Below are 13,807 nucleotides of genomic sequence, written 5' to 3' on the forward strand. Positions count from 1 at the left end.
AATTCTGGATTACTTATGATTGGCTCCAGTACAAAATCTAAAGACAAAACGATGAGTCACAGAAGAGAAAGTGACTGGAGGAAAGAATCCACAGGAAAAAGCAGCACCGAACAGGAATGGAATGTGCATTAACCTAAGCTGATTCTGTACCACCCTGCACGGGCTACCTGTGTGCTGGGATGGTGACAAAGATACAACTCTCTTCCTGGTTAAACAGATCTTTTGAAGTCACATTTTCAGTCCTCCTAGACGTGCTGCAATGCCAAGGAATGTGAACTTTCTCTCTTTTACACTATCTACTCATCAGTACATTGTGGCTCCTATTGATTCTCCTTCCGAGTTGGTAATGTGAATGGCAATGAGGAAAATATATCTTCAGAGGCCCTATATAAAACCTTCCTGCTCAGTTAATTACACTGGCCAAGGGAGGCCAACTTTAGTGTAGCCTGACCTCCAATTATGAGACACGCTGTGGTCTCCTCACTGAACTATGCAAGCATTAATGGCAGCATGCCAGCGATGGCTATATTAAAATCAATTTTAAAAATCCCAATTCTATGTCTCTTTCACCTTAGGTGAGGTAACACACCTTATACTAATGTAACTCTTATTAAAATATTGTAATACAAAATTGACCTATGCAAAATTTCTACTACTTTTTTTGATTCATTTATTGTATTCTCACAAAAACGAAGAAATAAGGCAAAAGCAGACTGAGCAGTTTAATAGGTTTGTATCGTTACAGTGGACTGAATTTAGAGTACTGGTATTAAAAAAAAAGCAGAATTAGGTTTGTTCTCAGAAGGTACAGGGAGTGCCTATTTATGGCAATACGACCCTTGTAACAGCTTCAGAAGAGCGACCTCTCGGTCCGCGGACAAACCTGTGCGCCTCAGACAAAGTCACCAAGGAGAACAATCTGCGAGAGATCCCTAACACAGCAGGCCATCGGCTCCCCGGGCTGCTCTGCGATGCCGTGCCTTGTGCTCACAGAAACAATGAAAACCCACCGGAGTTAGTAAAAAAAAAAAAAAAAAAAAAAGATCAATAGCCATTGTGCCGTTTTACAAGTGGGAGGAAGGCCGCAGTTTCCCAGTTTCCCAAAAGTCTCCCCAGACTGACTGATTTTAAGGCGCTCTTCATACAAGTGTGTATTTAAGCATGATTGTGCCATCACCTCAGAAACAAAGAGTTACCTAAAGTAGTCATCATCTAAAATGGTTGCATTCACAGTAGGCTTTACACTAGAACAGCAATCTGAGAAGAACCTCATCGAAGGAAGACAAACCAAGTGATTTCCTCCCCAGCCTCTCCATGCACCCTCCTCAGCAGCTGAGGGGGAGATGCTTTTTCTAACAAGTCCCGTCGCTACGGTCTCCGGTGCCACCGGGTGTGCTCACACTTACAGGTGCATCGAGGTGTCGGGAAGGGGGCAGGATCTAACCTATGCAGCCTTACAGTTCTGTAGTTTTTACTCATCGCACACCAGAAAACTCCAAATGAATATCAACATAACTACACTTCACATCCCTGGTTTCTTACAGCGACTGACAAAGGAGAATGAGGGCTCTTCAGACTTGCAGCTTTTGCTGGTTTTATTGTTTATAGCAGCAATTTTCCTCATCGCTTCACCATCAGCTCTCTTTCTTCCCACCCTTTTGGTGGACATGGCTCTATCTATGTTGAAATGTTCACATTAATATAACTTATTCTGGTCCAGATCTCAAAATAAGTTACACTGGTACAAGCAGCAATATTAATAAATAAACATTCTTCTATCTAGCAAAAACGTGAGGCCCAGATCAGGCTTTCTTATACTGCTGACAATACATGCTTTTCTTCTTTATCAGAAAGAAAGGTGTATGTTTTCTTCTGCACAGATTGGTAAAGCATAAATAGAAGTTTTATTCTGAGCTCTCTCTGCCTTCTGTGGCACCCAGCTCGTTTGTATGCCTCCCAAATATTTTTTCCTCCTGAATATATCCAACAGCTGTAGCACCACAGCAGATACTCTAAACTGTGTGTGCTTGCATGCTAAATGCCGAGGCAGAACTCCTCAGAGAAAGCCCCAGTTACCTTTTTAATACGAAGTCATTTTCTGGAGCTGTCAGCATTTTTGGTCAAAAACCACCTAGAAGACAAAACACTTTACAAGAGACAGCTTTGACAGCCTATGGATTTGAATAGGAGAACTGAAAAAATAAGCAAAGAAAACTTGGAGAGAGAGGATAGAGGAGATGTGCTCTTGTAAGAGAGTACGACAAAATATCACACACACAAAGAAATTCAGCAGGTTTCCAATTAAAAAGGTAGTGAGAAATTTAGAGTGTTTGTCTCCATACAACTTCAGTCAAGTTAAAGATGTATATGAAATTTATTTGACTACCTGAATCACCGATTTAGCTGTAAATGAGGATAGTAATATGATGTGGAGGAGTTCCACTAATAATATCACACGCCTAAGTGAAATAAAGCCTAGAGATAAAAGAAAGGGAGCTGTTTAGGAACACTATATGCACGGTCAGCTGAATAATAGGAACCAATTGTAGGCCAAGAATATTAAAAAACAAGGTCCTCCACACACGCATAAACAGAAAGGAAGAGGAAGAGCAGAGTCACAGGAGTTAAAATTTTGGTAACCTGGTAACCACCATTGGAAGTTATCGCCTGACTCCGCTGTTCAACTGCTACATGCTACTTTTTTATGTTGGTGGGGTTCTTGCATGAGCCCAATGAGTTCTGTGTACAGGGTAACGGCTGCCTTTTGCCAGTGTCTAGAAATACCTGAATTCCAAAGATTAATTTCTCAAATTCACGCATTCATCTAATGATTATCCGTGGTTATCCTGCTAACACTGGCCAATAGATCCTGCCATCTCGCATCACCTAATCTGCACCCAACGGCACACGTGCGTCCGAGTCAGACCATAACCGTGTCTAGGGCACACGTACAGGCACTAAAAATATTGGTACATCCAAGACTGGGTAACCCCCAGCTAAAGAGTAATTCTGATAGACAGTGGATGAATGTGTGTTTTCAATCTCTTTGAGAGAGAAATACTATGGGAGATATTCCGGCACCATCTTCCGTTATGAACTACAGGCAGACTTGTGGTTTAATAAAGCTTATTGTAAGTGACATTACTTCAGTGACTCCGATCGTGCTAATCCATCAATAGAAAATGGCAAAATCATGTAACAGATTTTATTGTAGCCTGGGAAGAAGCACAGGATTTAGATGGGACATTTTTATTGTAAGATTTCAATAACAAATACAAATTATATCTGGTGCAAGTTACGGGCTGAACAGGGTAACCTGTACTTTACCCACCCAGATATTTCAACGGAATCATCATTTGCACAGCTGGTCCTTAAGTACTTTATGAGAGATAATTCTAAGAACCTTTCTGTGAAAACCTCGGCGGGATGCGGGCGCTATAATAATCCACATGCAAGCTACCACGTTGTATTGTACGCTGTCAGACAACTCAATTATTTTCTTCCAGATCTAACATAAGCTTCTGTTTAGTAAACATGATGAGAGTCAAACTTTTACATATATATATATAAAGTGCTTAATTTGCATGCAAAATTGCCGTAAGTATGTATGCAAATAGGAAAACTCATGCACAGATGACTAATTAAGTGCATTTATGTGAGAAATTACCCAATGCACGCATGGAATCTCAGTAATTGTACACACAACTCAGATGTGCAATTGCATATGCATTTTGGACACATAACTGATTGAAAAAATTGTTTCTCAGTACCGTGTTGGAATAACTGATGCGTAGCACACGGTCAGAAATACAACAACTGATAGGGCCTTTGAAAGGCACTGCAAAAGCCTGTGAGGGGCTTTACAGTAAGAACAGAATTTACCATCTCTACCATTACAGTTTTCCTATTCACTTGTAACGATAATGTGCTTATCTATGACTTAAAAAGAGACATCTCTGTACGTACTGCAAAGAAGGACTCGGCAAAATAAAATTAGTGCCATGGCACAAGAGATGGTGTCATTAAACTGACACCTGAAGCTTGTAGCCCACTGTTGCCTGCCCAGTATGTGTTTTGGAAATAGCATGTAGCTTGATCAAGCACCCTTTCTTCTCATCCGAGCAGGGTTTGTGGTATGACAGCACGATGTCCCTTTGGAAGGTTCCGTGGGATTTGGTGAGAAAAGGGGGTATCTGTCTGTTTTAATTTTCCAGGCATTGACATTATTATAAGTGTCTTTATCCCAAAACACTGATTAATTCTTTTTATATCCCCAAAGTGAGAAAGTTCACACTAACATTGCTAAAATTCAATGCAGTAAACAAATTATTTCAATATGATCTGGTAAAAATCCCTGACATCAGTGTCCTGCAAAGAAAAATACCTGTATTGTTTTGATATGCTCTGGCTGCTGAAAGCACCCTGCCTACATCCCTTGGCCTGCTTTGTGATGTTTTCCTATTTTCTGTTCTGTTCATTGTGTTCATAACCATGTATAACAGCAGTTAGGGTAGCATGCTTTTGTTTAAGCTTCAGCCAGCCACTAGCACAGGCAAAGGATACCCCTCCGCCTTTGTGGGCACGGTTGAATGAGGAAAACGCACAAGGGGAGCGGGAGGAAAGAGCCTGGAAAGGGATGTGCCGTGATCGGTTTGCCGAAGTGCTGTTCTGCTGGAGAGATGGACTCACAGCAGCATCGTGAGGCTCTGAACGTGAAAAGTCAGGGAGGAGGGAAAAGGGACGCTTTGGTTTGGTTTGGTTTGACTTGGAACAAAGTTCCTCAGATTAGATTTCAGAAGGCAGTATCTGAAGGAGATTTTCTGCCACTAAGTGGTGCTATATACAGTACAGCATCTTTATGATACCACAGTTTACAAGGAGGAATAAACCAGAACGGTGTCAGGCTGATTAGACTGATGTAGACACTTAACAAGTGTCAATTATGCTGATTTAATCTTTCTGCAGCACTGGATAAATCAGGAGGAAGAACAGGCCAATCCAAATCATTAAAGAAATCCAAAGATTCAGCCCTGGCATACTGCATCTGAAGCAGAGGATTACAGAAAACAATTCCAATTTTTTAAAAGCTTTGTCTGGCTTATTTTTATTCCTTTTTAATTATTAGTAATGTTTTCTCGAAGTTTACGGGTGTTAGAACCCAAGTACTTACCAAATAAAATTGGTGGGGGAAAAAAAGTGGGTTTAATTAATGCTTGCAATTATTCCAGAACTAGTAATCTTATTTTTAAAAAAGATGCCCTATTTTGTATCAGCTGACAAAAAAAAGTAGAACATGTTCTTTCTGGAGTACATATCTACGTGTAGATTTACTCCCTCCCACCCTCCAAAAAAGATGCAATTTAAAAATAGGATGTAAATTTGGAAGGAGAATGCAAGCTTGCAACTTCTGCTGTCCTCAGTCCCCGGAGAAGTGTAAATACAGCAGGCAGAGGAGCTATTTTGACATTTTGACACAAATGCGATCTCTCGCCCCGAGCAACCCTACGTACACGTTGCCTCTCGGTCGTGGCTGCGGCGGTACATCCTGGGAGAGGGTCGGTGGAGAGAACTGCGCTATCCCAGGAATGGAGAGACTGAGTTCAGGAATCACAAAGCTTTTCTCCTGTTTCACTGAGGGAGGAGGAACTTATTTAGACTGTAGCGTCTAGGAAGCAGCTTACTCCTTTTCTCTGCCACTGGTCTGTCCTAGAAAATAAAGAAAGGACGGGGAGAGAGGATGGAGCAAGGAACGCTCATGTTCCAGGACCCCCCGGGTCTGTTGGCACATTTCTCAGCTCGTGACGGAGCCAATGCAGTACTTTGTGTTCAGACCCCCACGTAGATGGCATGTCTACAGCCAGGCCCAGACACAATCTGGGAGTCAGCATTTTTTATCAGATCTAAAGACCCTAAAACGTTGCCTCACGCTGAGACCCAAGGAATATCTGTCTATGTGAGTCGCTCTGCTGAGCCAAATGCCTCTAAAAAAAAGAGGTGGAACTTCTGGGGAGAGAATTAGTGCCTTTTGTGGACTGTATTTGTGTGCAGGGTGTTGGTTTATTCACAGTATTCCCAGAGAAGTGATTTAAATCAAGAGTCAAAAGCCGAAAGGGTATCAAAGCTGTACAGGAACTGATTACTACTATAAATTTTGCTGAAACAAGCTGACGCTTTGCTGATTCTTTGGTCCTTTTCTGGTAAAAATATTCAGAAGATGCCAGTGTTAACTCACAACATTGACTTCTCTGTGTTTTTCATTTTTGTTCCATGAGATTATTTTTAGCTGCTGTGCATTAGCTCTGCTTCTGAAAAATATTGATAGGTAGAGGTTGCAGGTTCTTCTTGAACATAACAAATGATTTATTGACAGAAACGCAACGATACGAATATATCCATAAAATCCATGTTCCCTCCCACCACTGTTTTTGAATGAAGTTAGAGACAGATGCTAGAGACAGATGTGAATATCTCAGGAGAGAAAGAAATACCAGAGGTAAATCAGTTTCATACCAGAAAATCTGATAAAGATGAGTATAACGGCTGAAAAATAAGTAAACTTTTAACAGAAGAAGGAACCCTTTTCAATTTTAGAGGAAATGGCAACACCCGAAGTAACGGCACATGAGTTATTTATACTATAGCATAATTTCTGAGCCCCAAACAAGTGCTAGATGAAACATGCAATAAGAAACAATAGCTGTCCAAAATGTCCTCGGGAGAGAGCAGCAGAAATGCAAAATTAGTGTCACGAACAGGGTCAGCCGCAGAGCCAGAAACAATACGATTCTTCTGACTTTTACTTCTTTTCCAAGCACCACCAAAAATATTAGCAAATCAGGAATTTGCTTAAAGCAGAGATCTAACAAGTTAAATGGTAGATGATCCTAGGAACTATTCGCTGTTCATAGTAAGCATTAATCAGCCATCCCAAACAAGGAAAAACTTGAAAACTCAAAAAAGTTTCCCAAATCAAGTATCTGAATTAGTTAAAATACTATTTCAAAAATTTCAAACTGTTCCATTTGCACATTTTAGCCATCCATTTACATATTTAAAACTACATTTACAACCATTCACAATTTCTCTGGGAAGTTTTTTATTTTATCAGTGGCTTCACCATCGCAAACACAGAGCAGATCCTCGGCACCTCGGCATTCATCCTCGGGGCTCCCCAGATTTAACTAGTGTATTTCATCATCAATGTCTTCCCTATGATGCAGGCTGTTACAATATTTTGCAAGCGTTACAGTTTAGTTTCCCAGGGCCAGTACTGCACAGTGCATCAGTCCGCCTTGCGTGTCTCTGTGCTTTTCCTACTGTTCTTGGACTTCCTTCTTTTTCCGTAACAGGCTTTTTGATTAGAGCAAAGCCAACAGTAAGTTAACTTTCTGAGCTGATGAAGTCTTACTATTGCATCTCTAAGCAGATACTACAAATTCAGTAGCAGGGACCTCACTTCTTCAGCTGAGTTTGAAATTGTTATTGACATTCTGATATGAATTTCCTTTATATTCTGTTGCCTGTAAATTTGGCCTCGGATCTTGCTACATACAGTTAATGCTGGTTTCTGACATCACCATCTCCGAACGTGTTAAGTTCAAGGAGGGACAATGTTCAATTCATGGCTTCTGGAGCTTTGTCCTGGCTATGCACAGCCTGGGTCAGACGCTGCTCCCACTGCCCTGGAGGAAACGTGGAGATGTTCCAAAAACAGCGGTCCCACCTATCCAGCCGCCTTGTACTGGAAAATTAACCTAAAATTCTGTCCCCCAGGGCTGATGACCTTCTCCCAGGCTGGACCTCCAAGGAATGTCAAGTTATTTCATGCATCTCTCCATTTAGGAGACAGGAGTCGCACACTCGTGCATTGGACTGTGAACACTTTCATGGACTGTTTTATCTTTGGTAATTACTTGAAAAAAACAAATACAACTACTTATATTTAAAAAACAATCAAGGAAATATGCTGGAAACATGGCTTTGCATTACTTAGAGACTAAGATATTACTTCTCAGTGTTAGTCTCACTCACTAAAAACTCGTTTAATATTAGACATAATTCCTACAGTGGTAGAAATGGATAAGGAACTTGAAAGCTGCCGTTTAAATTTGCAAGAAGCTTTTTTTTTTTAATATAAACGAAGCACTGGCTAGGTTTTCCTGCTGTAGAATGTGTATGTCTCATATATATATTAATCTGCAAACTACAGACCAAATATTGATTAAAATTTGAAATAAAATATAAAATGTCATTTTTGCCAAGTATCATAAACAATCCAATATCCTTTCATCTCTCAGTTTATGAAGAATGGAGACAATAGCATTCCCTCGCAGAAACTATAAAGACGTTAAAAAGTAGAGTCAATATCATAAGAGGAACTTCCAGATGCACATATTTAGCTGAATTTCTGGTGATATAAAAGGGAAATGTTTCTGTTGGGCTCACTGCCTAGGGCTTTAAATTGCTGTATACTGTCACACAGTATGGACTATATATTCATTATCTAATTTAGACATTTATATGGTCATCAGACAAGTGGGGACCTGGAGAGAAATCCCTAATTAAGACTTTGGAGTTTGATAAGAGGCTGTTGCTGCATGGTGATAAAATATTATTTTTGTCTTATCTTATGAATGTGTCAGGGCAGATTATGTTAAATGCTACCTACATGCATAATCAGATGACATATCTCTGGCAAGGCCCACAGATAACAGCCTGCAAGTGCACATTTATTATTTTACAGTTCAGAGTGTTAAAAGGAGAACAAAACTTGCAGATCCAGCACTACAGCAAATCCGCCTCAGCTGTGTCTGGTGTCTCACGGCACCGGGATTTTCCTGGGGACTTGGGGACAGAGTATGTGGTCTGCAGTGACAGTTGCAGCAGCTGGAAGGCAGCTCCTGGTCACAGCACCTGGAACCATCCTGTTGGCTCGGTATTGCTGAACTCTCCAGGCATTCCCCTTCCGCTCCCTGACATGCTGCTTATGCAATACACCCCTGGTAGGTGGATTAAAGCCATCAGAAATTCAATTATACAAAGGGAATCCCTATCTGATTGCTCAGGTTAACCTTCATTACTAACCTTCATTGCCTTTACAAAGAGAGGAGAAGAGGGCAGGGAACTGGCCATTCAGCTTTCCAAGCTTCACTTTCATTCCATTCAGATTACGATCCGCATTTTTTGGCATTATGAGTTTGTTGTGAGTGCTGAATATGTAATGCAAAAATACCAGCTCTGAAGATTTTTTTTTCTTGACAGGCTTTCTGGGAAAAGTCAGAGCTGCTATATTTTTTGCATGCAGCCTTCCCATCCTTCTCAAGTGCAGGATCGGCTTGAACAACAGTGTTCACTTAAGGATCTCTTTCCTCATTAGGTGCTTTGGCTTCTCGAGGAGGATGGCCGGCTCTGCCACCGAAGCAAAAGAAAGTCAATTCAGGGAACAAAACATACATGACGGCTTATATTTTATCCTTGTGGCATGATCCAACACTGCTGACATCAATGGCAAAACTCCTGCTACATCTTCCAGTACAGGAGCTTAGCTATTACCAGGAAAGGAGATGTTTACAATGGTTTTATGTATATGTGTATACCTTATATAAGTATATAGGGATGTATAACATACATTATATATTATATATATGTATATATTATTTATATGTATGTATTTATATAAATAAATATAGATATAAAGTATATATAATACATATAATATAGATAAATACATGTATATACACACAAAAAAAAATTTAACACTGTAATTATCATTTGGGATTATTCAAAGCCCACATTGTAAAACTCCCCTGTCCTTCCACCTGGATAATATCTTTCTTCATTTTCGGTTATTTACAAGTATGCATAATACAAACTGACAAGTGCTATAGCTGAGGAAAAGAGGCGAGAAACAAGGACCAAAGGTCCTTGCTAAGTAGCAGGATGAAAGATGGCTTAGTGTAATTTTGCAAGAGGGTTTCAGTTTCACAGATTTCCACACAGGAAAGGCGGATATTCATGGGTGTTTGCAACAAGCGAACAAAATAATAGTCCTATTCAATTAAAAGTCCATAAAGTGTTAAAGTATTGTACCCCAGTTTACATTTAAGGGGCTGTAGAGGCTGATGTCACAATCACAAGAAAAAAGCCCGTTGAGTTACTGTTATGCTCAAACCCCAGATTTGTAGGCGTCACCCATTACCAAACAGCACTTCATTAACATGCAAAATGTTTCTACGCATTTCCCAAAATACTGATTAGGTTCAAGCAGAAGATTTAGGAGGCTTGAGTTTAACCAGCCACTCTATCCTGGAAGCCCTGAGAAATCTCAGCTCTGTCCTCTCAGCTCAGTAGTTTGCTTCTGCACGGGCAAACAGGGGTTGCAGGGCTGCGAGGGGGTGTCAGGACAAATCCGACAGATTCTGAAGGACTGGATGCTGCCATAATGAGGATCAGCGAGGGCTGGAGCTGCCGATGTGTACCAGGTACACAGCTCTGTTCCCTGAGATCTTGCTAAAAACGGAAGATTATTTGAAAGTATAACAGAAGAACAACTGTTCAAAAGATACAGATAGCTGGTTGAGGTACAAGTCATTAGCTTTCGCAGCATGGTGGCCCAGGCATGAGTAATACCAGGCTACAACAACTGATACAGATCTAATTCCCAGGTTTGAAGAGAAAAACCCCAACAAAAACTTGTGAAAACTTTATAACCCCTCTGCAGCTGGTTTAACCTCACCCCTACAGGTCCACATAAATAGGCGATGGAATGAACATGACCCAATGAAGCCTATGCGGGTTTGATTAATGGAGTGCCCCAAAGTAAAATAGTCATGCTGAAAATCTGAAGAGAAATGCAAACTTTTAATAACATTTTCAAATTATTTAATCATACAATCAGGCCTGACCTTGTTCGATATGAAACTTCATTACAGCCTGGAATGTTAATATAGAGTTCCAAATGCATCATAAATTACTGGTTTCTTCAATGATGCATGGGCCTGTCCTGCTGTGGCCAACTGCAATTTTAATATTTTCTTAAGAAATGAAGAATTAGCAAATAATGGCATGATCCTGAAATTACTGTTCTAGGGATCACAGTTTATTAATCGGCTAAAAAGGATAAAGGCATTACTCACTTCCCACAGATAAATGATGCAGCCAGTCCCTTTTTTTTTTTTTTATGTGGAAACAAACCCTAAATGCTTATTTTTCAGTAGATCCATTAATAACCAATTCAACCGACCTACCTTTCTGCAACATGACAGGTCTGACAGTCAGTGAAGGAATTACTACGTGTAACTGGCAATTTTACCATCAGAAGCATTATTTTGTATACAACCAGTACCTTGTAACAATTTAAAAATTATATTACCTGTTTGGAAAGGGTAAAATAAAAACATGTGTAATGTTGACTGACAGAGAACCTTATTTGGAGCTTACTATTTAACAACAAAAAAAGAAAAATGAGTGGACCATTTGAATGGGTAGAGAAATCAGGGAAACCGAGAGGCCACCGCGCTTGTGGTTTAACAATACATTTTGTAAATGATCTTCAGTAGCCACCCATTTTTTGGAATCAAGAACAGAGTATCGCTAGAAGTTTGGTGGTCTTCAGGCTTAGGCCAGTCCAACCAGCCAGTTCAGTAGCCCAGTGTAATGGCTCCATTGATTTCAGTATGATTGGATTGAATTATAATTTTCTTTGCTTAATTGCTTATCAAAGCGTCATAAAAAAAATGCACAGCAGTTCTGCTGCGGATGAGACAGTGGCCTAGGAAAGACTGCACTTCATGTATTAACATGCCTGTCTTCACTGAGGTCTGAAGGTCCGTGTTGTGCATTGTATGCCAAAGAGGAACCATTTGCTATCAGTACTGAGTGATAACAGGACAGTCCTGGAAATAAAGCTAATAAAACATTCTGCAGCAATTAAATAAAAATATCTGCATTTTGTAATATAATTGTCTTATAATGAAAAGCATGAAAAGGTGGAGATTGAAGCAGCTTGAATACTCAATTCATAAACATTTCAAGATAAGTTCAATTATCATTATGACCAGCACAATGAACCTTTCTCATTCTCCCTTTTTTTTCTAGATCTTTCTATAACCTCTTCTGCAGTCTTTTGACTCTGTACCAGATTCATTCTAAAAGCATTTAATGTAAATAAAAGACACACGGGACAGTTCAGCTTTTTTCTAGGCTTGCCATCCAAAGCTCGGCTTGCCAAGAGGCAACAATACTGAGCAATATCGCGCAGAAGTCTATAATTTGCTCTATAATAACCTCAGTTTGCTTTGGTTTTTTATTTTTTCTGGCCATGAGACATGTCAGGAGTTTTCATGGGCAACCCATTGCCCAGAACGAATTGGTTGGAAATCACAGTAAGGGAAGAGTTTCATTGTTTTCAACCATAATATTTAACAACTGTTTAGCAAAGGGAAAGAATAACGCAGAATAATTATTAGCTGAAGAAAACATTCAGGACACATGGTGAAACAAACTATTAGGTCCAATTATGCCACTTCTGTGAACAGTGTTACGCTATCTTTAATGAACTCACATTTGAAAGCTCAATTTTATGTTGGGCAGTGGTTCAAAACCCAGAGACACATCAGTCCCAAGCACTAACTCACAGAGAAGTGCTAGACTGTAACTGCCTGACAGCACTTCCCACTGCAATCTGGGTTTACCTTAAAGAGCATCTATTCAGCTCTGCTTCAACTCAAACTTCATTTAACCAAGGAAATCTAGCAAGGTCACAATGGAAGAGAGCCTGCCTGCAGACACCAGCCATCCCTTAGTCGGTTACACAGTCACACACACACGCGAGACTTTCAGGACAAAAATGCCAGATACCTTCTGCAGCAAGAACCTTATCAGACAGAACTGCCGCAAAATCCAGGGCGTTGACTTTGCAACTACTAAACCATGACATAGTCTGTGATGACTACTAGAAAATGTGACTATGAACTTGCATTTAACTTAGTGCAAAAATATCACTGGAAGAGCTAATATAACCAAAAATATAGCTGGACAGTGCGCTGTGTCAATTACAGAGCTGAGAATTAAAGCTGCAGAGGGAGAAAAAAAATGTGTTTTGGTGAGAAAATCATCTCTAGAGTTACAATTAAGATGAAATTTATTGCCTCTGCTTAATATCTGTTTTATATTTATTCCTTCTGACAAAAAATTATATCCTGGATCCGAAGCTTCAGCTTCCAAAGTTGCAGAATAAATGTTAATGAAATATTTGATATAAAGTCTTTTTAAAACCCACTAAAATTATACAGTTTACTTAAAGTAGGACCCAGCAAAATACAAAGGGTGGTATCAGATTCCATAATGAAGGCTTTCAGTTCCCTTGAACTCTTTGCATTTAATGTGAAATATAAAGGACTAACTTTCATATTTGTTTCCCTGTGGTATAAACAGACTGTGTAATGAGCTGCTGTGTGATGTGAACTGAATGTCACTCAGAAGGCGACACGTTCACAGCTCACTGGTGGCTTTACCCCTCTTAATCTTCACCTTATATCTGAGATGTTCTTTCCCTTTTTCATGGGTGCTCATTATGTATCTGTTACTCGTTCACTTTGCTGGGTTCAAATAAGTATGGACTTCTAGATATGACATAATCTACCAAAACCTACTAGAGGAATGAATGTTATTTGCTGAAAAGCTTCATGCTCCTGAACAGCTTGTCAGTCTGCTAGCTCCTCAGAGGTCTTTTTCCCCATTAGTGCACATTTCCCCAGTTGAAGATTTAAGGATTTTTTCCCACTGTCACAATAAAAAAGAGGAAAAG

This window comes from Phalacrocorax aristotelis, chromosome 13 (genome assembly GCF_949628215.1).
Source record: "Phalacrocorax aristotelis chromosome 13, bGulAri2.1, whole genome shotgun sequence".
NCBI classification, from domain to species: Eukaryota; Metazoa; Chordata; class Aves; order Suliformes; family Phalacrocoracidae; genus Phalacrocorax; species Phalacrocorax aristotelis.